This window comes from Rattus norvegicus, chromosome 4 (assembly GCF_036323735.1).
Source record: "Rattus norvegicus strain BN/NHsdMcwi chromosome 4, GRCr8, whole genome shotgun sequence".
NCBI lineage: Eukaryota > Metazoa > Chordata > Mammalia > Rodentia > Muridae > Rattus > Rattus norvegicus.
This window is the reverse complement of record NC_086022.1, coordinates 105,851,374-105,874,553: the sequence shown is the minus strand read 5'-3', so window position 1 is coordinate 105,874,553 and position 23,180 is coordinate 105,851,374. Positions and strand designations below refer to the sequence as shown.

General features: G+C 49.6%; 1 long non-coding RNA gene across 8 annotated transcripts in view; it reads right to left on the bottom strand.

The window, feature by feature from the left end:
* LOC120102308 (uncharacterized) overlaps positions 1–23,180 on the bottom strand; it is a 37,526-nt gene that overhangs the window by 5,142 nt on the left and 9,204 nt on the right. For 3 of the 8 annotated variants that reach the window (XR_010065826.1, XR_010065827.1, XR_010065821.1), the window contains exon 6: positions 7,668–22,113. This is a non-coding gene — a long non-coding RNA (uncharacterized LOC120102308). Of the gene's footprint in view, positions 1–7,667; positions 22,114–23,180 lie in introns of those variants that run through there. The other 5 variants (XR_010065822.1, XR_010065824.1, XR_010065825.1 and 2 more) reach the window with 4 other exon arrangements.

Below are 23,180 nucleotides of genomic sequence, written 5' to 3'. Positions count from 1 at the left end.
GCCCACACCCACGACCGCATGACCGCTCGAGTCCCTCACCTGCAACGGTATCAGGAGTGTGCCTAGTACAGAGACTGAATGAACCTCTTACACCTTTCCCAGCCAGGATGGCCCCAGTGGCATTCCAGGTCTCCTCCCAATTCCCCATTCTCTCTCCGGACAAGAAGTCTGAAACAGGCCTGGCCAGATGAGGTAATAACTCCTTCACGCCTCCCCTCATTCTTCAAATCATTAAGCAACAGCACCACTTTAATGAACTCAGACTTAAAAAGTGGTAAAATATGAAAATAAAAGATACATATCTTAGAAGGAAAATTGTTTCCTAAACAATTTTAGGAATTTTGCTGAAACCCCGTGGTGTGTGAAGCTCTGGGCTTACCCAGGACTGGCCCAGAAGGGGCTGGAGTGTGGGACAGAGAGAGGCGTCACTGGAGATGCTGCTGTGTCCACCTGCTCACTGTAGCCCAGCAACCTCTGCAGCTGCCCCCGTCCTCAGGCACCATCCACAGGTGTGCCCAGAAGCAGGCAGTCGCCAGTGTCACATGTGTAGGACACCTCTGCTTTGCCAACAGTTAATTTTAGCGCCAGCCACTTCTCTTTGGGCAGGCTAATCCAAGAGGGTGACGTTAGGCAGCCACCCTCAAAGTTCATCCTGAGGAAACCAAACGCAAGAGAGAGGGGCGGGACTGGCCCTGGGCTCACAAGTCACGGCCACACCTCAGGCAGAGCATTTTACAAACCTCTGCTAGTTTTTTCCTTTTCTTCCTCTTCTTTTTTTTTTTTTTTTTTGGTTCTTTTTTTTGGAGCTGGGGACCAAACCCAGGGCCTTGCACTTCCTAGGCAAGCACTCTACCACTGAGCTAAATCCCCAACCCCTTTTCTTCCTCTTCTTTTCCATCCTCTTTCCCCCCTTTCCTCCCTCCTTTATTTTAATAAATACTTTTATTTTATTTTTAATTGTGTTCGGCTGTATATGTAGTTATATGCACATTAACGTAGATGTCTGCTGAGGCCAGAGGCATTGGTCAGATACCCTGGAGCTGAACATACAGCTGTGTGAGCAGTCCCACAGGACAGAGGCAGGTTCTCTGGGGGAAGTTACACACTCTTAAGCTGAGTCAGCTCTCCAGTTCACACACACACACACACACACACACACACACACACACACACACACACACACTTTTTTGTGGTGTTGGGTGGTGTGGTAGAGTGAGACAGCGTCTCTGCAGTCTTGGCTGACCTGGAACTCACTATGTAGACCAGGCTGGCCTCCAATTCTTACAAATCTGCCTGCCTCTGCCCCCCAAGTGCTGAGATTAAAGGTGTGCACCACCACACCTAGACCCCATCCCTTTTCTTTAAAAAAATGTATTCATGGGGGTCGGGCAGCTGTCTCATTGGTTAACAGCACTTGCTGCTTTCACAAAGGACCCACGTTTGCGTATCAGCTCCCACGTGGTTGCTCATAATCTCTGGGCACCAGGCACATGCAGTGTGCTAATATACTTGCAGGCAAACCACTGGCACATGTAAATTAAAAATTAATTAAAAATAAGTAAACATTTTAAAAGTCAATGTTCATTTGAAATTCTGCCTTTTAGAGTGTCCTTGCAAGTTTTAGCAAAACAAAACAAAACACAAGAACAAACCCCAATATCTTAAATGGCTTTCAGTTCCATTTAGATCACTGGTTTATTTTCACACCTTGGAGATGGTGTCAGTTGCAGGGCCTGCAGATGTAGCCTTTTGGTACACTGCTTGGCTAACATGCATGGAACTCTGGGATAGCTCTCCATCACCCCATAACCCAACCATGGGGGTACACGCCTATCATCTTAGAATTCAGGGGGTAGAGGCATGAAAGTTAGAAACGCAAAGTCATCTTTTGCTCTATAACAAATTCGAGGCTGGTAGGGGCTGGAGAAATGACTCAACACCGAAAAGCATTTGCTGCTCTTCCACAGGACCCAAGATCATTTTCCCAAACCTACAGTGGGCGTCTCATAACTACCTGTAACTCTAGCTCCAGGAGATCTGATGCCATCGTCTGTGGGGCACATATGTGGGGCATGAACGTGCACTTGTGCACACACACACACATGCACAGGCACCCACACACACACACACACACACACACACACACACACACACACACAATGGTGTCAGCTGCAATAATATTTAACTGTTTTGGATGAGCAAGAAATGCAAATCACTAAGCAACAGCACCATTTTAATGAACCCAGATTAAAAAAACAGCAAAATATGAAAAGATACATATCTTAGAAGAAAAACTGTTTCCTAAATTTTTAAATTATGTGTATGTGTGCATGTACATGTGAGTGCACAAGCTCTCAGAAGCCAGAGATGTCACATCACGCTGGAGCTGAGGTTACAGGTGGCTGTGAACCTGATATGGGTGCTGGGAATCAAGCTTGGGTCCGTCTTCTGGACAAACAGAAGGTGCTCCTAACTCTGAGCCAGCTCTTCAGTCCCAGACCGAGAATTCCTGTGGGTAATTCTCATCCTCTAAATGCCTTTGGGATGAATAGCTGCCATCCTAGAAAATGTGATTCCCCTCAGACAGGGTGGTGCCTGCTCCTTGAGTTGTTACTGAGTTTCCTCACCTGAAATCTTTCTCTGGTCACCTAAAATGTTCAGGGGCTCTGTTCTGGTGAAACAGGGCCGTCTGAGGCACATGTGAAGATTTGAATACTTGGGATAAGAACTTGCTGTCAAGTGCTGTACTACAGACCAGGGGTTGCTGTCACCGATGTGCTGTTGCCAGTATTTCCTCGCAGAAGGAGTTGAAGGTCATCAGACTCTCATCTGAGACCTGCCACTCACATCCTCTTGCACCCGCCCCTCCAACCCAGCTGCACACGGTGATGCTAATGCAGCTGAGGGGAGTCACTGAAGGCAGGCTGTCCTCCATGTAGGGGGAGGGGAGGCTTTTGGTGATGCGGCTGTTTTTGGAGCCATCCATAGTGCTGTAAGCAATCTCTCACTGTGTTTCTGTAAGCACAATTAACTCACTGTCACTCGGAGCTGGAGTTTTATTTTATCCTTTATTACATTTATTTGCCGGTGTGTGCATGTGTGTGTGCTTGTCCATGTGAATGTATATGTGGGAGGAAGGCCTATGTGTCATGCCACTCTTTCCAGGTCAAAGACAACTTGCAGGACTCAGGTCTAGCCTTCCATGCCGTGGGTCCTGGGTATTGAACTCCGGCCATCGGATTTGGCAGCAAGCGCCTTTATACACTGAGCTACTCACTTCACTGGCCCAGAACTGTTTCTTTGCTCTCTTACTGGTGCCCTATTTGGGGTAATCAGATATGAGTTCGTGTATCCTCAAGAAAAGTTACACAACAGAGCTCTTTTTAAAAAAGTGATGTATTTATTTTATGTGCACTGGTGTTTTGTTTGCATGTACGTCTGTGTGAGGGTGTCGCGTCTTAGAGTTGCCAGTTGTAAGCTGCCGTGTGGCTGCTGGGTATTGAACCCTAGTCCTCTGGAAGGACAGCTGCTGAGCCATCTCCCTAGTCCCATCAGAACTCTTCAAAACAGCCTATGGGTACATCACAAGCGTTCATTCAATCCCTAGCATGGGCTGGTTTCACCTCTGCTCACGGGTGATGATTTCACGGAACTCTCTAGGCCCTTGTTGTCAACATTGGTTTTCTGGAACTGGGCATAATGTGACCCTAGCTCACTGCTGTGCTATATTTTCTTGTCAATCACTTTGTCACCTCTTTTTAAACGACCACAAATTTTATTGTCATACATCTTCTTGGTGAACCAAAGCATACATTTTGGCTCTGATAAAGCATTTTACCTGGTCCTGTGCCAATGAGAGGGCACCCAGACAGCAGGTCCCCTGGTCCTGTGCCAATGAGAGGGCACCCAGACAGCGGGTCCCCTGGTCCTGTGCCAATGAGAGGGCACCCAGACAGCGGGTCCCCTGGTCCTCCTTTCTTTACTGGCTTCCTGGGGACAGAAACTGTTCAGGTACTTTTGGTTTCACAAGGGCAGTTTGATTTTTAGTATTTTTATAATTCTCCCTCCATAACTAAGATCAACCTTAATTGACCCAGTGGCCTTGTGAGAAGCTCTAGTGGACCGCGAGAGTTGTAGAGAGGCTATGATAAATAAACATCTTCTCAAAAACATGTTTAATTTTTAGATGGAGTCTCTTGTAGCACAGGCTGATCTCGAGCGAGCTATTTAGCTAAGGATGACCTTAAGGTTCTGATTCTCCTACTTTTATGCTTTACCTGGGACCTAAAACTTAGGGATTAATGCATGCTGAGCAGAGCTCTACCAAGGAGCTACGCCCCTTGCCAAATAAAGGCCTATTTAGATGCATTCCCTCACTATTTGCTAACAACCCGAATGTATCCTCAGCAAGGACAAACGTGTCACCAGGGTGAGGGTGATATATCTGTCTGTAACCCCTGAGGACAGGTCTTCGTGGTCATGTGTCTAAGGAAGACAAGTCATTCCTGGGCTCTGCCAGACCACCTCTGCTGCCCTTGAGCCCCTGCTGGCTGGCAGGGTTGAAAGACAGGTGGCTGTGAGGCCATCTGCTAACACAGCAGTGGGCACACCGTGCTCGTGTGTGGAGCTGCTGGGGGCTTTAATGAATCTGTTCGTGAGGAGAGAGGCAGAACATGAGGCCAGTGTCAGGGACATCTGAGCTGGCTTCTTGAAGGCTGAATGGAATTTACCAGGTGGAGAGAGGACATTCATAATGAGGTAAAGCCACAGAAGCCATAGCGCATATTGGACAGTGTGGGGAGGAGGGTGGGAGCAGGAAGCTTCTTCCAGGTTTCTCTATCGTTCACCCCCCAAGTACCGTCCCACCGTTTCAGTAGATCCCTGCCTTAAGCTTCTCTTGTGAGAAAAGTTGTCTTTGAATCTGTTCATCCTAAGCCTAAGACTTGGCTTCCAGAGGGACAGTCACTCAATCCAGCCCAAGGCTGGCAGGGGCCACCACGCTGGGAGCAGCTGTGAGGGTGGTGTTGACTCCAGATGGAAAGCCTTTGGAGAATTCTGATGTGACATCACAGTACCCGACACTGCGCAGGCTGTGCCATGCTTCCCAGCAGTCGGCTGAAGCTATCCTCCCCCTCCCTAGCTAGCCTGGATCAAGGACCTTAGCTTGCTGAGGGTGGGTGGAGGGGTGAGAACGGTATCTAGGATCAAGGGGTGGTCCCAATAGACTGTCTCTGAGACCATGCTGGATGTGAACAAGTGCCCTTCTTCTGCTCCCAAGGACTGAAGCCCAGTCTGTCATTGATGCCACTAGCTGGAAGAGAAACCCAGTATGGCTGCTCTGTGCTCTCCTACTCAGCCCAGAGTCTTCTCTCTCTTCTCTCAGCCAGGCCTCTGTTTCCAAAAGGCTGTTACAACTCTGCCATGTGGCTTTCTGCAGTTCAGCCCCAGGCCTGCTAAGCCCTGTTGAGCCAGGTGAAGAGCTGGGACTGCCCCAACCCTAGACTGGAGGATGAAAGGGGAACCCTGTCACAGCTGACATGGTCCCCCTGGGCTCCAGCCCAGGGCTTGGCTTCAAGGCACCATCTGTCACTGTGAGAGCTGTGGGACAGAAGGCTGGCAAGGGGATTAGGAGGGCAAGTCATGGCGGCCTGCACTGTGGTTTGTGGGATGGCCCTCTTTGCCTATCTCCTGCCACCTGGGCACCTTGGAACTGGGACTGAAGGGTAATAGCAGTGATCGGCTCCCCGGTAAGGCTGGCTTCAGCTGCACAGACACTCAAGAGTGGTCTCTTCTGAGGAAGCCAGAGGGTACAGCCAGATGGTCTTTAGCCGGGGGTAGCATTCAATCACAGGCATCTCCACAGTCACCACAGAGCCATAGGCATAGTTGGGCACTGGCATGAGCCACTTGGGTTAGCACTTTGGCTGGCTTTCTGTTCCTTCCCAGGGAAGAGGGCACCGTCAGGGCACATAGCTGAATCTGGCCTGAGGCTCCTGTAGGCGGAGACACATCTCTGGCAGGGCAGAGTCCTTGGGATAGGGACATGTCCACACAGGCTGGATAGCAGGAGGCCTTCCTGTGTCCTCAGCAGACCACTTTAGAACAGGGTCATGGAGAGTAGACGGGAGTAAGAGGGGGGAGAGTCTGAGAATCTGGGGGAGAAGGCAGAAGAGGAAGGAGCAGGAAGAAACCAGACAGCAGGAGAGGGGAGTGAAGGAGAGAAGCAGAAGTGGAAGACAGGGTCGGGCTACAGTTAACTCCAGACCCCAAGATGAGAGTGGCCCAAACAAGACATCCTTCCCCATCTGATAGCTCTAGGGAGGTCCAGCCTGAGCGTGAAACCCACAATCTTTCGCTTTTGACCATTTCTAATGCATCTTCCCTAGTCTTTCCTTTCTCTTGGTTCTGTTTTTAGACAGAGTCTCACTGTGTGGCCCCTAACTGAACTAAAATTCACTTTGTAGACCTGGCTGGCCTTGAACTCACAGAGATCTGCCTGCCTCTCCTCTGTCTCCCAGGTGCTGGCATGAAAGGCATGTGCCATCATGCTCAGATCTTATTTTAAGCAGCTGGTTAGAGGAAGGGGTGGGAGGTACAATCCTAACTTTAAGGACCCAAGTGTGAGCTAACACCCGACTCCCTTAGCCTTACCACTGGGCAGAATATTTCTTACTGAAGCTACATCTAGTTGCAAGGGAGCCTGGGTAATGTAGTCCTTTCTTCTGGACATTCATAGATCCAGAATAAAAAACCTCAGTGAAAAAGAAGACAACAGAAACTGGGACAAGGAGGACTCTTAGGAAGCAGAGAGGACAGGAAGGGAAGTAGGGTTCAAGCAGCCTTGTCAGACCTGACCCTCAGCCCTGCTGGCTCTTGCCCGAGGACGACTAGGGTCCAGGCGTCCGTCATGGATAAACTCTTTGGGTCTGTCATGGATAGACTCTTTGGAGTTTGGATCCTTCCCATTGTCCAGAGATTGTTAAACCTGCTACACACTCCTGGAAGTGGGCTGTGGATTCTTTTTGGTGAGTTTTTTCCAGGAAAGGTCTACACCTAACTCTGAGAGGGAAGCCCAAACTAAGCAGCTGGGGAGATAGTTCCACCAGTAAAATGTTTACTGTGCTACTACGAAGACATGACTTGTATGCCCAACACCCACGTTAACAGGCCAGCTATGGCTGGATACCCAGTGCTGGTGAGGTTGTCTCTACAGAAAGCGCCAAGGATTTACTGGCAGCAACAACTCCAGTTCACCAGTGGACTTTACCTTTAAATGTACAATAGAGACGAGCCAGCAAGATGACTCAGCAGGGAAAGGTGACTGCTGAACCTGATGGCCTGGTGCAGTCTTCAGGACCCACAGGGTAGGAAGTGAGCATGAACATCTGTGAGCTGTCTGACTGCCACATGGGAAACGTGTTATGTGAATACAAGTAATACGCACACACACATAACACACACACACACACACACACACACACCTCACACTCACACACTCAGGAACTAGCACACACACAGATAAACACATAAACTATATGAGTGAGATAAATAGAAGACCGAGGTCAAGGTTTAACTTTCTGAGAAAGGGCTCGTGAGCATAGCTAGAGTGTGATGTGAATGGAATTCTGTAATTGTGACATCCAACCAAGAACCTTGTAGGGCTTTCTTGGAGGTAGGGAAGGTGCGTGCACCATACAGGACTGTTTCATGTAGCAATTTGACTGCAGTTGGCTTCATATTATAGAAAACCCAATCAGAATATTCAACGGGAGCGTCTGCTTTCTCTCAAAGAAACAAGTCCTAAGAATGAGAACCAGGACTGGCTGCCCCACTGTCTCCTCGGTGCGTGGGCTCCTGTTCCACCCCCCAGGAATCTCAGTGTTTCCTTTGGATGTAAGGTGGAAGTCAGACCACCAGGAATGCCGCCCTTCCAAAGCTGCTTTTATTTCCTTCCTTTTCTTCTTTTTAATTTTTATTTTACTTATCAGTAAGTGCATGCGGTGGGGTAATGCAGTGGCCCCTGTGTGTGTTGGGGGGAGAGATAACCTTTGGGAGTTGATTCTCTTCTGTCATTGTGGATACACATCGTGGAACCCAGGGATTAAACTCAGGCTGCTAATCTTGCACAGCAAGCCCTTTTGCCCGATAAAGCATGTCACCAGACCTTTAGCTTCAAATGTGAGTGTCTGCGTGTGTGTATGTATGTGTTCCCGTGCATGGGTGCACAAGTGTGTGCTGGTGCACAGAAAAGCTCGGCTACAGGATTACTCAACGACTCTCTACTTTATTTTTTAAGTTTTACTTTGTTTCAACTTTATTATGTGTATGAGTGTTTTGCCTACATGTGTGTCTGTGTACCACATGTGTGCCTGTTTCCCTCAGAGGGTCCGGATGACCAGGACTGTGAGTTACAAATGGTTGTGGGCTGTCATGTGGGAGCTAGGAATTGAACACAGGTCCTCTAGAGCAGCAAGCACCTTTAACTGCTAGGCCAGAGATGTCTCCAGTCTCCCCCCCTAATTCTTTGAGATAGGCTTCTCATCACATCTAGAACTTGTAAATTAAGCTAGCTTGGCTGGCCAGCCAGCCCCTCTGTCCCTTGCAGTTCAATGCCAAGACTACAGGCACACACCACCACTCTTAGATCTTAGGAGGACTGAACTCAGGTCCTCATGTATGGATGGCAAAGTTTACTGACTAAGCCAACTTCTAGCTTTCCTTATGTTTTTAGGCAGAAGACTCCTGCTTCTCCCTTGAATGCCATTACCTGTGTATGCTGCCATGCCTGCCTCAAATTACTCTCAAAGGAAGTATTCTCACTAGTTTTATTTTATCTGGAGGGCATTCCTTTCCCAGAACATTTCCACCAGGACTCTCTTATATTGGCTAGTTTAGATGCAGCTTCGTCCCTAAGTCACCACAGGTTAAGAATGAATGGGCCTACCCTCTCCCGTGTTGTGGAAGGTTTAGTTGGGTCATAAAGCATCATTTAGGACACACTTTCTCTGAGCACATTAAGGTTGGATCATGAGCAAGGACAGATTCTGTTATCAAAGAACTAGGGAACAATGGCTGTTGGTTTGGTTGAAGACAGACATTAATAATCAACTGCTGCATTTTCTCGGTCAGTACCACTCAAATAGTTGGCCCATGAGATGAAAATGTGGGACTGGGAATGTGTGCCTTGGTGGTTAAGAATGCTGACTGCTCTTCCACAGGACTGGGGTTCAATTCCCAACATCCACATGGTGGATCACAACTGTTTATAATTCTAATGCAAGGGGTCTGGAGTCATCTTCTGTACAGACATATATATGCAGGCAAAACACCCATATACTTAAAATAGAAATAAATAAATCTCAAAAAAAAAAAAAAAGACTGAAGATGTGTTATCTAGGCCTTTGACAGTAAAAGTAAAAGAAGCCATAATTCCAGTATTTGAGAGTGTTATTTGTTTTTACAGTGCTAGGAAGTAGACAGAACCTTTCATATGCTGGACATGTACTCTACAACTTAACAAGCTGCAGCCTCAGTCCCAGCACCGCTCCCCCTTTCTGGAGCAGGGTCTTCCTGTATAGCCCAGTCTGGCTTTGAACTTGCAATCATTCTGTTTCCCAGGCGCTAGGATTACATGTATGTACTACCAAGTCCTCAGGGCACCTATGGGGAGTCACCCATCTTGTAATTTCCTCTCGTGGTACCCTGAGGTCTACAGACTCCTTGGTGTTTCTTTCGGGAGGTAGATTACACTCGGCTTTAGTGACTCATTCCTAACTGACAGCAGCAGAGTGGTTGGTGTGACCTTTGAGAGGCATAAAAGGCAACATGACTTATGTCTTTTTCATCCATACCATTTGCTCTGGGGGAGCCATCTACAATGCCGTGAGGCACATTGTATCAGTAGCTCTTTGGGACTGCCCGCCAGTGGCCATTTTGGAAATAGATTTTCCCGCTGACATCTGGACTTCATGACAGACCCCAAGCCAGTTGCCCCAGCTAAAGCACTCCCAGATCCTTGGCCTGCAGAAACCTCCACACAACCAATGCTTCTTGTTCAAGTGAACAAGTCTCCTGTAGTCGGCTGAGTAGTCAGGGTTGACGAGGAGGGAAGCAAACGGCACATATGGGGTGTGCAGCAGGAGGCACACCCTCAGGATTGTAGCCGGGGTCAGGCCTGTGAGACGCCCTAGTGGGTAAAAGCACTTACCAAGCCAGTTGACCCGAGTTCAATCCCCAAGCCCCATGTGTGGACAGAGAGAACCAACACTTGAGAATTGTCATCTGATCGCTACACAGGTACTGTGCCACATGCCTGGCCACAAACTAATTAAATAACCAAATAAAAAATTAAAATTTAAAAACAATAAAGGCAGAGCCAGCTCACGGCCTCAAATGGGTAAAGATGTCTTTAAAAGTGCCCTCTGTCCCTCACATGCCTCGTCTTAGTCCCACCCCTGTGTCTGGCAGGAGCTGTGCCTTTCCCTGTGACCCTCCATCTTGATTCTGTAAATCTGAAGATGCTGTTTTCACAAGGGGAACAGAACAGCTCAGCCAGCCACTACCCTCGGATAACAGAGATTGGGAATGTGCGGCCCAGTCCTGTCCAGTCAGAGTAGATTTGAGGCTTTTGCAGAGATAATTGTGATCCCACTCTCCTGACATGAACAGGCTTCTGGTGGCCCTTGTGGGACCACCCAGGGGGCCTTGTCTGAGGCGAGGGGTGGGGGAAGGGAAAGGTGAGAGCAGAAAACAGAAACACAGAGATGAGTCCACGGGGCTCCGTTCCACTGCTAGATTAGCACCCACCCAGAGCCGACCTCGTCCTGTTGCTGCTCAGCCCAGTAAGCTAAGCATTTCCCTTTTAAAGTTTAAACCAGTCTGGGCCTGGTTTTCGGTCACAAGGCAAAGGGAAGCACGGATGTCAGTTACTCACGCGGACGCTGCCAAGCGCGCAGTTGTTCCATGCTGTGCAGAGCGAGTATCCAGATGTTTGGTTACACTGCTCTTGTTTCGGCCAGATGTTTAGCATCTTAGGAATGAGAGGTTAACATGATCTAATGCTTCACCAAGTGCATCCCGTATCCCTACCATCTCTGTTGCTGTGGGGCGGGATGGGGTGGTCTAGGGGATGCTAGCTAAGTCCTGCATCCTCCGGGTGCCATGCTTGGCCACGTCCTGGACCAGGTGCTAAGTTTTGTATCATGTAATACCCTTACCACCGAGCTCTTTTGGAATCCATACTTAGCACAGAAAGACGGCTCGGCTGGGTGCTGGATTCTCCATGTGGCATGAAGGAAGACCCCAGGGTCACCCTTAGCAAGAGCCCAGGGTCACCCTTCGCCTCTCTAAAGGAAGGCGCCCTGAAGAACGAGGCTGTCAGAGGCGGGGCTGCACAGCAGAGCTTCCCCACAGGACAGTGTGGAGGAAGCAAAAGTGCCATGGGAGCAGAAACTGAGGGCAGAGACAAAGGAAGAGACCAAACTATCCTAGAGTTCAGGGGAAAGTGAGGATGCAGATGACTACAGGCCGAGAAAGAGAAGGGGGGACAGAGACTGCACAGAGGTCTGGGGAACTCACAGCCCTTCTGCCTTAGCTACTGTGCTGGGATTACAGACATCGTTACCACACATCGCCCTGACTCTGTTTTATAACAAAGCGGGTATCAAGGATATCAAAAAAAAAAAAAAAAAAAGGTATCACAAAGACGGGATTTGGAGGATGACTGCCAGAAACTTTGCATGCACAAAGAAGTCTCCAGACAGGCACAGCATGGATCTGCACCATTTCCTAGTGCTTTCTGTTTGCCTAGAGGTTTGCCTGACATACTTCATTTAAAACACCCTGGGCCTGTGAGATGATGGCTCACCAGGTAAAAAGCACTTCCTGCCTTGCTTGATGATCTGAGTTTGATTCTCAGGACCCGTATGTTGGAAGGAGAGAACTAACTCCAGTAACTATCCTCTGAGCCCCAGAAGCATGCTCTGGTACAGGTGGACACACACACACACACACACACACACACACACACACACACGCTCCTGCGTATGCACACACATACACACAATCCAGGGCTGAGGAGATGGTTCAGTGTAAGACCACTGACCACAGAGGGCCTGGGTTTGATTACCAGTACCACACGGCAACTTGCAACTCCCTATTACTCCAGTCCCAGAAGGATCTGAGGCCTTCTTCCGACGAGCGCCAGGAATGTGCACACACATACACGCAGGCAAACAATAATGCACATACAATAATATTTTATAATAAAAATGTAATATTAAGAATACCGCCATATTTTGGTGGAAGAACTTTGACTTAGAAGCTCAACTCCTGGGATTTATAATTTAGTGACTGGTCCTCTCCTCTCACATTACAGTACGTACCCTAAGAGGTGGCACATGGCAGTCTTACCCATTCCCAGAGGTTGAGGTTAGTGTGTAGGAATGGGAGAAGGGAGAAAGTGCTTTCAACCAGGCAAAGCTTACCTCTCAGGGCTGAGGCAGCCTCAGGTCTGGGAGAGTCCTACTTAGCTGTATGATGCCCTGAATCTTGCAAGTTCTTCTTAGAGAAAACCAAGAAGCAGAGAAAACACACACAGAGTATTTGTAGTGCCCCAATTGTGGTCTCTAAGTATCCTCTCCCACAGGAAGAAATACACTTCCTAGAGAATCGCCTATTTCCAGGTCAGTGTATAAGATAAGTCCACACCATCATGCACTAGAAAGCAAGAAAGGTTATCACCTACCACTAGGGCCATGGCAGGGCTCAGGCGCCAACCTGGAGGAGGTTGGGCTGGTTAATCAGAACTATTTGCATTTGAAAATCCTTGAGTTCAAAATACTAATACAGAGGAATTAGGGAGCTGGGGGGATGGCTCAGTTGGTAACACAGTTGCTGCACAAACATGAAGACCTGAGTTCAAATCCTCAGAAATAAGGCAGGGGTAATAACAAAAGAACAGTTCCTATGGCTCACGGGGATGCAGACACCAGTACTTCTCTGGGACTGGCTGACCAGATAGCGGAGCTAAATCAGTGAGCTCCATTTCTGAGAGACAATTGTCTCAAAAAATTAGGCTGGAGAGAGACAGACCAAGAGAGAGGCCAGCACTGACTTCCCACTTCCACACGCTCACATGCATGTGTGTACACATATACAACATGTTTTCAGAAGTGTTAGAGGCTGTTTATAGAGACATGTCATGCTAAGACCTGACAAATTAACTGGAAGGGGACATTTTACAAACACAGTCCTTAGGGGCTCCCAACAATACGGTGAACTTGAAAACTATCTTACCAACTTTCCAGGGTTACCCCGTCTGGTTTCTCTGGGTCAGTAGTAACTCATTTCTTTAGCATAAGACATGTCTTGAATTTGGGTAAAAATATCCTTTGGACAAGTTTGCAAACTACTTTGCTTGAAGATTGTGAGAGGGAGAGTGTCAAGTCCTCAGGACAGTTGGAGAAGGGCCAAGGTCCAAAGAACTTGTCACCTCTTCTACGGGAGGGTTCCTTACCTTGGACAGAGAGACAGTCCAGGTCAGCCGCCTGAGGCTTGCCTCCTCAGGAGCCAGTCGGATAAAGTTCCATCAGGCTGAATGAGTGCAGGGATACACATTTGATGACACCCGAGGTGGCTGCATCATGGTCTCCCTCTGGCTTTTCTCTCATTTTCTGTGAGTGAATTTGTTCCAGAAACCCTGTCTGTCAAGCCCCTCACCCCGAGACCTCACTCATCTTGCTATTTCTCAGGTGCCAGGGTCCGCTCTGTGTGGGGAGCTTACACCATAGTGAAGTCGAAGAGGCTACCTGGGGCCCCGAGAGTGTTTACTCCAGCCCTCCCTTACAGTTTTCCAGCAATCTGGACTCAGCAGCTTCTCTTGTGCCCCTGATCCCTGTTGGGCAAGCTTTCTGGCTTGAGTGGAGGGGAGGCAACCCCCACCTGAGTGTCTAAGCTGCTCCAGCACTCCAGTTCCTGGCCATGATTGTTCTGCTCATCTGTGTGTTGGTGGCATCTGAGTCTGTCTGTCCTCATTCTGCAGCCTGCTGACCTCCTCTCTCCTTTCTGTCCGTGCACCTCCCCATTTATCCTACACCCTGCCTTTTAGCTCCAAGGACATACCCTAAACTGATCTAAGCACAATGTCCCCAGACCAAGTCCATCAGTGAAGCTGTGAACCCATCTCTTCCCCAGAAGGACCCCCATGGAGACTGACCTTCAGAATCCTGTCCCCACAGCCCTGGCCTTGGCGGCACTCCCTTGCTCTGACACCTGGCCTTTGCCTGACCTCATGAACAGGCCTGGGCGCCAGGCTCGGCCCTCCCTGGCTGGCCCATCCCATGGCTCCCCAAGACTGGCTTATGACATCTTTCCACTAAGCAGACCTTATTTTGAGACGGCAAACCCAGCGGCGCCCACAGGCATGTACACACGCTAGCACACGCGCTCGGGCGTGTACACACACACACACACACACACACACACACACACACACACACACACCCTGTCCCTGCAGCGCCCCTATGCTGCACGCCCTGGCCTTCAATTCTGGCTGGTCGTGTTTATTTTTCTTCCTGTAATTTCCCCTTTGGAACAAACACCAGTGTTGAAGCCCGACTACCCTATCCTCACAGTCTCCAGTCTCCCCTCATCTTTCTGTCCTGTCCTCCCAGCTCGGCTATGAATGAGAACAGAGTCGTCTTTAGCAGCAGCCTGAATGAATTGGTCTCAGCCTCCAAGCCATCATGAGAGGTGGGGTGTCGGGCGGCATGTGGGTTTGCTTCTTTAAACTCTTTGCACCCCCTGAAGCTTATATTTTTCTGTGTGCCTTGGAGCAAAGCCCTCACCCTGCAGCCCCCTCGTTCTAAAAGTTTATTTTGTTGCAGTTTTTGGTCCCACACATTTTGTTTTCTGTTTTCTACAAGGGAGACTGAATTAGGGCCTCAGAAAAACAAGGCCAGGCTGCCAACTGGAAATGTTTGCTCTGGGGGCGAGTTCGGAGGCTGGCGTCAGGCGGGGCAAGATCCGTGCCAGTGGAATGTGATTTGGGGAGGAAGCTGCAGGTCACTCAATTGCTGGCAGGCGGCCCGGGAGCAACTGGATGCTTTCTGGGCTGTGTGTGTGCATGAAGACTTTTTTTCCTCTTCATGCAAACAGAGCCCCAGAGACGTGGAGACAGAAGCACTAGGAACAAAGTAGACAGGGGGCGGGGCTGGAAAACCAGAAAGGGGGTGGGTAAAATGGGTGGAGCCGGCTGAAGGGCAAGATCCTGTTAGCCACTTTGTTCTGTACCCATTGAGTCCTTGACTGGTGGGACACACTGGTGGGAGGGAGGGGGGAACCCGGTGACTGAGAGAGAAGGCTCCCAGTTCAGAGCACAGGCAACTTTTCTTGGAAGGCCCCCTACAGCAGGGTGTATGGATGGACTCAGGTGTTGGGGATGGGGTGGAGGGTGGGGCTTTCTGGAGGAGGTGTGGGAGGAAAGGCCAGGAAGGATTGCATTGTAAGGAAAGACTCTTGGTCTCCTGCTAGTGGTTACCGGGTGCCAAGCCTTTCCCATGAATAATCTCCTTACTCCTTCTCTCCTGTCCTGTTGTGACACCAGGTATCCTGTACCCCAAACTCCCTATGTAGCTGAGGATGGCTCTAAACTAATCCTCCTGCCTCCACTCCTCAGTGCTGGGATTGCAGTACTGCACCACCATACCTGGTGTGTATAGTGCTGTGTCTGAGCTCAAGGCTTTATGCGTGCCAGCTACCGACTGAGCTGCGTCCCCAGCTCTGATCCTAATTCTCACGGCAACCTTGTGATGCTCAGTAATCTTTCAGTACTGACTTGGCAGAGGAGGAAGCAGAGGCCCAGAGAGGTCTGGAAACTTGGCCCATTGGCTAGGTTGTAAATGGTGAGCCAGGGCCGACTCAGGGCTCTCCCGTAGCCTGAGTGTTCTTTGCAGCACTGAGTGTCCTTTTGTCTCTTAGGCAGGAGCTACTTCCTCCTCTAGCACCTCAGCTCGGATGAGGACCATGAGGACCGAAGGCGGTGGCTGCACTCCCTAGAGTCCTGGGATAAGGTGTCTGGAGCTGAGAGATAGTGACTGGACTTCTGGGCACTCCTCCTGCATTTTCAATCTCATAGGTTCTTTCCTGTCGCCTGGCTACCTTCCAGCACCACACCTCACATCCTAGCCTTCATGTGCCAAGTTCTTGTCCACCCAGACCTTTCTCAGGACCCCTTCCCTAGGCTTCCTTATTTGTTCTGTTCTGAGGAGTAAACGAAAGTGGAGTTCATACTCTCTAGGAGGTACTTACCCCTGGAGTCAGGATGAGGGCCCTGGATCTGTCACCCCCATGTGACATCAAGTGAGCCCTTTCCCCTCTCAGGCCTCAGGGTCCCTGTTTTTTAAAAGTGGGAAGTCTCCAGTCTGCACTGTGGCAGACTTTGGGTAGTGGAACTGATCAGCAGGTGTGGTGGGGCCGGGGAGACTTGTCTCAAGTACCCAGCATACCACAGAAGGTCTCTCAGCCAAGAGAAGCAAGGCTGGAGAGAGAGGGAAATGAGCTGAGCTGGCAGGGCATGAGGGGATGGGACAAACGAAGTGGGGTCATGGGTAGAGCAGCTAGGCCAGCTCAGCCCTAATACGCTGGACAATGGTTTCCCATTTGGACAACATCACCAACTACTTGGGGATTTTATTGTCCTGGGCTAAATATTTAGTTAACCTCACCCACAGATCCTGTTCTGACTGAAGTGACCACTAGTCTCAGGTCGACAGCGAAGGCCTGCCCATCACCTGCATTTGTGAAGCCAACTTGCCAGTTCAGTACGATAAATGGATCGACTAATTGTTTTCAGGAAATAGGCAACTGCCCTTGCTAACCCAAGCCAGTGGTTGTCTTTTTTCTTGGGGACAGTCCTTGGACCTGACACCCGCGGTCCTGAAATTAGGATAGGGTACCACTTATCCAAAGCAGCTAGCTTCCTGAGAAGACTGGGCATGGGGGGAAACCTGTCAACGAGCTTTGGGACTCAGTCTCCCCATCAATAAAGTGGGATGGTCAGATTACAGCAGACAAGGCCAACACATGGCGTGAATCCTCAGCTTTTACCCAAGGCAGACGTTTGCTAATCAATTTCAGACCCTCTACCCCAAGGGACCCAGAAACCTTTTCAATACCAAACTTCAGGCCACCCCTACCAATCAATTAGATTTGGCATGTGTGATAAAAAGCATTTGCCCTTGGGGCAGTAGATGGTGTCGAGCTTCTCTCTCCAGCTGTGGTGATCTAGGATCGAGACTGATTAGGTATTTTGAAGACTCAGCCGGGGTGGAGACCACCAGCTCTCCAGCTGTCCCTGGGGCTTCCCAGGTCTACAGAGTGGGCCTTGCTCTGGAACGCCTTATTAATTTTCCTCACTGCTAATAAATGTAGATTACGTCAGCTCTCTTCTGCCCCCTCATGTTCTCCGACTGCAGCCATCAGCAGGGACTTTTTTAGAAGCTTCACTGAAGCAGCAGCCAAGCACTCCCCCCTCTTTTCTTTCTGAGGGACTAGGGGAGATGGGTTAGGGACGACTTCACAATGAAGGAATGCACGGCACGGGGAATTGAAAGTTGTTTTCCTCAAGAGAGAAGATGAAAGAGAAGTGGTTATCACCCTGGTTTCCCCTCCAGTCCTTGAGCACAGCTGTGGGGACTGGTAACCAACTGGGAGGATAGTGGCTGAAGCCTGGCCTTGTCTGGCTGTTGACACCTGGGTCCTGATGCTCACAGCCTGAAGGAGACATTTGCTGGCTCCCTGTCTGCCTCCCTGTCTGCCTCTCCCTTTTTCCAAGGGCCCTGAGCCTTCTCTGCCTGTGGAGGAGGCTGCTAGGGCTTCTGCTCCGAGTGGAGACTCCGCTCTTCCCCGGCGCTGCTCTCTGTGGTGGGAGGAGGTTTAGCACAAATCCTCATTTGCTAAAGCTCTGGCTGTTTGAGGTCTGTGGTTCTGCGTCCTCCTGCTGCTTCTCCATTTACAGATGGAGAGCCTAGCCTTGCAGGGGGCCAGTACTGGGTACAAACCAGTCTTGGGAAGAGGATGCCTCTAGAGCCCCTTGAGCTTGAGTGAAGCCTGGGGAAACAGTGTCCCAAACTCCTGGATTTGAATTAGACTTTTCTTTCTTCCTTTCTTAAAAAGATTTTATTTAAAAAATTGTGTTTTGGATTTATTTATTTGATCTATATGAGTGCTTTTTCCTGTGTTTATATGTGGTGTGTGTGTGTGTGTGTGTGTGTGTGTGTGTGTGTGTGTGTATACGTGTGTACGCACACCTGATGCCCATGATGTCAGGAGACGGTGTTTGGTCTTCTAGAACTGGAGCCACACATGGTTCTGAGTCACCATGTGATGCTGGGAGCCCCGCACCTCTTCAGGAGCAGCAAGTGCTCTTAACCTCTGAGCCGTCTCTCTAGTTCCCATTTAAAAAAAATTAAACTGGGCTGGAGAGATGGCTCAGTGGTTAAGAGCACTGACTGCTCTTCCAGAGGTCATGAGTTCAATTCCCAGCAACCACATGGTGGCTCACAACCATCTGTAAAGAGATCCGATGCCCTCTTCTGGTGTGTCTGAAGACAGCTACAGTGTACTTATATAAATAAATGAATAAATCTTAAAAAAAAATTAAACTATGTTTACATGTGTGCGGGAGTACATGAGTGTAGTGTCCCCAGAGGCCAGAAGAGGCTGTCACATTCCCCTAAAGCTGCAGTGACACAGGTGGTGCTGAGACGCAGACTCACGTCCTCGGCGTGATCAGTACATACGCTTAACGGCTGAACCATCTTTCCAGTCTCCTTTCTCCCCATTTTGAAACAGGGTCTTGTGTACTCCTGTGTGGCTGAGAATGACTTTGTGGTTTTGACCCTCCCTCCTCCACCCCGTGTGCTGGGATCACAGGCCTGCACCACCATGACTAGTTTATGCAGTACTGGAATGGAGCTTGGGGCTTCACGTATGCTAGGCAAGCACTCTATCAACTGAGCCAGCCAACCCCAGCCCTGAATTATCATTTATGCCTTTCCTTTCTTTTCTATTTTACCTGCATGTCCGCATGCCTGTGAGTGCATATGCACTATGTGTGTGCAGGTACTGGAGGAGAGCAGAAGAGGGCCTTGGGTTCCCAGGAACTGGAATTACAGGAGGTGCTGAACAACACAATGTGGACGCCAGGAACTGAATCTGAGTCCTCTGAAGCTCTCTTAACTACTGAGTCGTCACCTCTCCAGCCCTCCTTTAACACATACATAGATGTCCAATATTCCTATTGGCCACATAAAGTGACTGATTCCATCACCTGGTTGAAAGACAGCCCCACAGGTAAACAGATGGCAAGGCAGATGGCCTTTCTGCCTGCACCCCTCTGGGCCTCCCCCACAGTGTAACAGTGAGGTCGGGGAGGATGAGGGCAGGGCATGCCAAGGGAAACTGGGTGCCTGGAGACTTGGTTGCTCTCTCTTATCTGTCAAGTCTTCTTGGCTGACAGTGTGCAGGCTTTGGGCAGAGACGGCTGAAGTCATCCCACCCTTTCTTAGCAGAGCTCCACTGTTAGAGCTCCACCTGCCATTTTGCACAAGGTTGGACCTAGTCTTCCTCCAGGACACTCACTGTCTCTTTGTACTAGAATGGTAGTTTATTGAGGTCAGGGTTGTTGCTTTTCCTCTCATCATGGACATATCCCCAGCCTTGAGAGCAACCTCCCAGCACTGCAGATACTTAGGGGAATGGATGGGATCTACCTGTTCTCAGTCCACTCCACCCTGGGGGTCTTTGTTCACCACAGATATCTCTCCTATCTCCTTCTTCCTACTGGGGAATGGGGAGCAAAGACCATGAGATTCGAAATGCGCTGGACAAGGAAAGCACACACTGGAGGAGGCTACAGACTAAACAGGGCTCCAGCTGCAAATGGATGGAGAGAGGAGACCTCTGGGATCACGACACAGGGCAGCATAGGCATAAAGGAAGAGGGGAAGCAAGCGGGGTCCTCTAGGCCAACCCTACCCCCTTCCTAGTTCAAACACCCTGTCTTCCAAGAAGCACCCCAGAGCTATCTCACCACACTCTACTTGCTAAACTCTTCCGGAAGCACCTGACATTTTGCACAAGGTTGGACCTAGTCTCCAGGACACTCACTGTCTCTTTGTACTAGAATGGTAGTTTATTGAGGTCAGGGTTGTTGCTTTTCTTCTCTTCATGGACATATCCCCAGCCTTGAGAGCAACCTCCCAGCACTGCAGATACTTAGGGGAATGGATAGGATCTACCTGTCCTCAGGCTCCTAACAGCAAGAACCTGATCCAATTCTTCTGGCTTCCCAGCGCCATCAGGGCATCTGGTTGAATCTGAGGTATGAATGGCTACTGATCTGAGCCACTGCCTCCTACTCAGTTTACCTCTCCAGGAGAGGGTCTTATAGGTAGTGTGGTGTTCCCCCAACCCCAGCAGAATCACAGACGCCTCTACCTTGGTGATTAAGGGATCCAAATGGCAGGAAGCTGACGCAACCAGGCCCTCCCTGTAGAGCCCACAGACACTTCCAAGGCTCCATTATTCAAAGGAATCACAGGGCAGCTCAGACTTACTGCTGCCTCAGCTTTCTAGGGATACACACAGAGAGAAGGGCTCCATGGAAGACTTCAACTCATCTCAGCTAAGTGAAGTTAGCTTTGAGCTAGATCTCAAAGATTTGAGCATAGAGGACACAACACATACTACATTTTAACTGGCTTTCCTTCTTCCCCTTCCTCCCCTTACGCTAGGGATCAAACCCAGAGCCATGCTAACCAGTCACTCCACTACAGAACGTCTGAACTGCACCCTAGTCATCTTGTTCCTCTTGACTTTTGTCCTCTCAACTTCAGAGTCGGGAGTAAGCCCTCCACCCCACTCCACTCCACCCCACTCCACCCCACCCCACAGACATCACAGACATGGTCCTTTTCTGTGTCTAAGAGACAGTTCCACTAAGGGCAGAACACACTCAGAGCAAAACTAAACCACAGGGTCTCAGAGAGAGTCCTTCCTCCCTTCCTGCAGAGCCCATTCACCCCGTCCTGTCTCCAATACTCTCGGTTCTCCATAGCTGGGGTAGCCACTGGGGTGCAGGAAGGAAGGAAGGTATCTCATCCCTGGATCCAGTGTCCTGTGGCCAGTAGGGCAATGCTGGCTCCCCGGCTTGTCAGCAGAGAGGGGCTTTCATGGACCCAGGGTAATCCTGTTCTCTTTTTACTCCAGCTAGTCCTGTGCAGGGCTGCTGTGAGCACAATTGCAAAGCGTGATGTTCCCACTGAATTCTGCTTGCACCTGGCTAATTCCTACTCTTCCCCTAATTTCTCTAATGGGGCACAGGCACTTTGGAGCAATCTGAACAGACAGAAATAGACTCCATGTTTAGGAATGTAGAGCTTCATGCAGCAAGTATTAAGGTCCCTTCTCATCTGGCCAAGAAGACAGAACTCAGAGCTCCATCCTGAAGACCTGACCAGTCCTCATGGGTTGTGCTTGTGTACCAAGGACCCGTGGGGCAGGCTCAGCTGGACAGCTAAGAGCAAACACTAGTGTATGGCCACCATGATTCAGAACATTTGGGCATGAGACCCCTGGCTGTCCAAGAAGTCCTGACATCTGGAAGGAACCAGGCAGACATCAGGCTGGGCTAAGGGAGACCTGTGGCTCCAGCTTCTACTCTGGCTAAAAGAACAAGCAGAAACAGCCAGCAGTCAAAACAAACGGGCAGGCAGACAAACAGACCAACCAGTCCCACGGATGGTCCAGTCCCTCATCTCCAGGTGCCAGCCAGTTGCTGGGCTCTCAAGAAGGAGCATGACAGGGGTTGGGGATTTAGCTCGGTGGTAGAGCGCTTGCCTAGGAAGCACAAGGCCCTGGGTTCGGTACCCAGCTCCGAAAAAAAGAACAAAAAAAAAAAAAGAAAAAGAAAAAAAAGGAGCATGACGGCTCAGAATCACCTTTCAGACTGTTGGTATGGATTCAAACAGCGTTTCTCTCGCTCCCATTCTGTTGGCTACTTTCTTCCACCAGCAACCTTGGTCCTCTTGTGGGTAGAGTGGGTTTGCCTCCCTGAATTGTCATAAAGATGAAAGATAAAGAACGTATGTGGTCACTGTGGTAATTAATTATCAGCGCTTGGCTGCCTAGCATGTCTTTCCTGTGGATTAAGTTCTGCTTAATTCACCGTCCCTTCCTTTTCCAGCATCACTCCAGTGCCATGGAACCTCCATTCAAAGGATATGGAATCTTCTAGAGGCACTGTTACACTCTTCCAGTGTAACCCCAAAAGGTTGTCTCAATGGGGGAGGTTTTACAAAATCCTTTACCGCACCCTTTACTAAAGGGTGTAGACTTTCTGGAGGGTTTCTGTGCCATTTCATACAAAGCAAAGATGGAGCTGCTATGAGAACTGAGAGCCTCTTTATCCCAGTACCTCCATGGATTTGTGAAATTCTTAATGCTGTTTTTATAGGGCCACTCATGCATCCTAACCCAGCTGAGTTCCTTGAGAGAAGTCAGTGGTGTTGAGTCTCCTAAGCTTTATACCACCAGGGGGCGCTGCCCAGCTGGTTTCTGTCCAGCTTCTCAAGGAAGCTGATGGGAAATCGGAGAACAGGGAGTACCGGGAGAGGACAGGTTTGCATTCAGCTGGCCTCGGACTGAAATTTGTGGGCTGGTAGGCTGAGAATGGCAGTCACAGGCACTCTTCCCATCAATTAGGCTACTTACATTTCTCTCCTGTTCCTCAGAACACCCTTCCATCCCGTGACTGCCAAGGTCAGATAAGTTCAGATCCTCAAGTTGCCCAGAGGGAGAGAGGTGATGAAGGTGGCGGATGTGCCTACCCAACACAGATGCCATTCCTATGTCTGCTCCCTTTCCTCCCATCCTGAGGAATGACAGTGGTCTTTCCCTTCTTTTGGGAGACATTAGAAAAGGGCTGAGATTCAGCTTTCCTGGAGTCCCTTGTATTCAAAGATGAGCTTTTCCTTACTGTGACTGACTGAACACTGACAGCCTCTTTAGGAATGACATCCACCCACCCATCTAACACACTCCTAACTGCCCTGGGCAGCTCAGCCTACGTCTCTGCCCAACACTGGCTAAATCTTGAGATATAGTTTCACTATACCAGT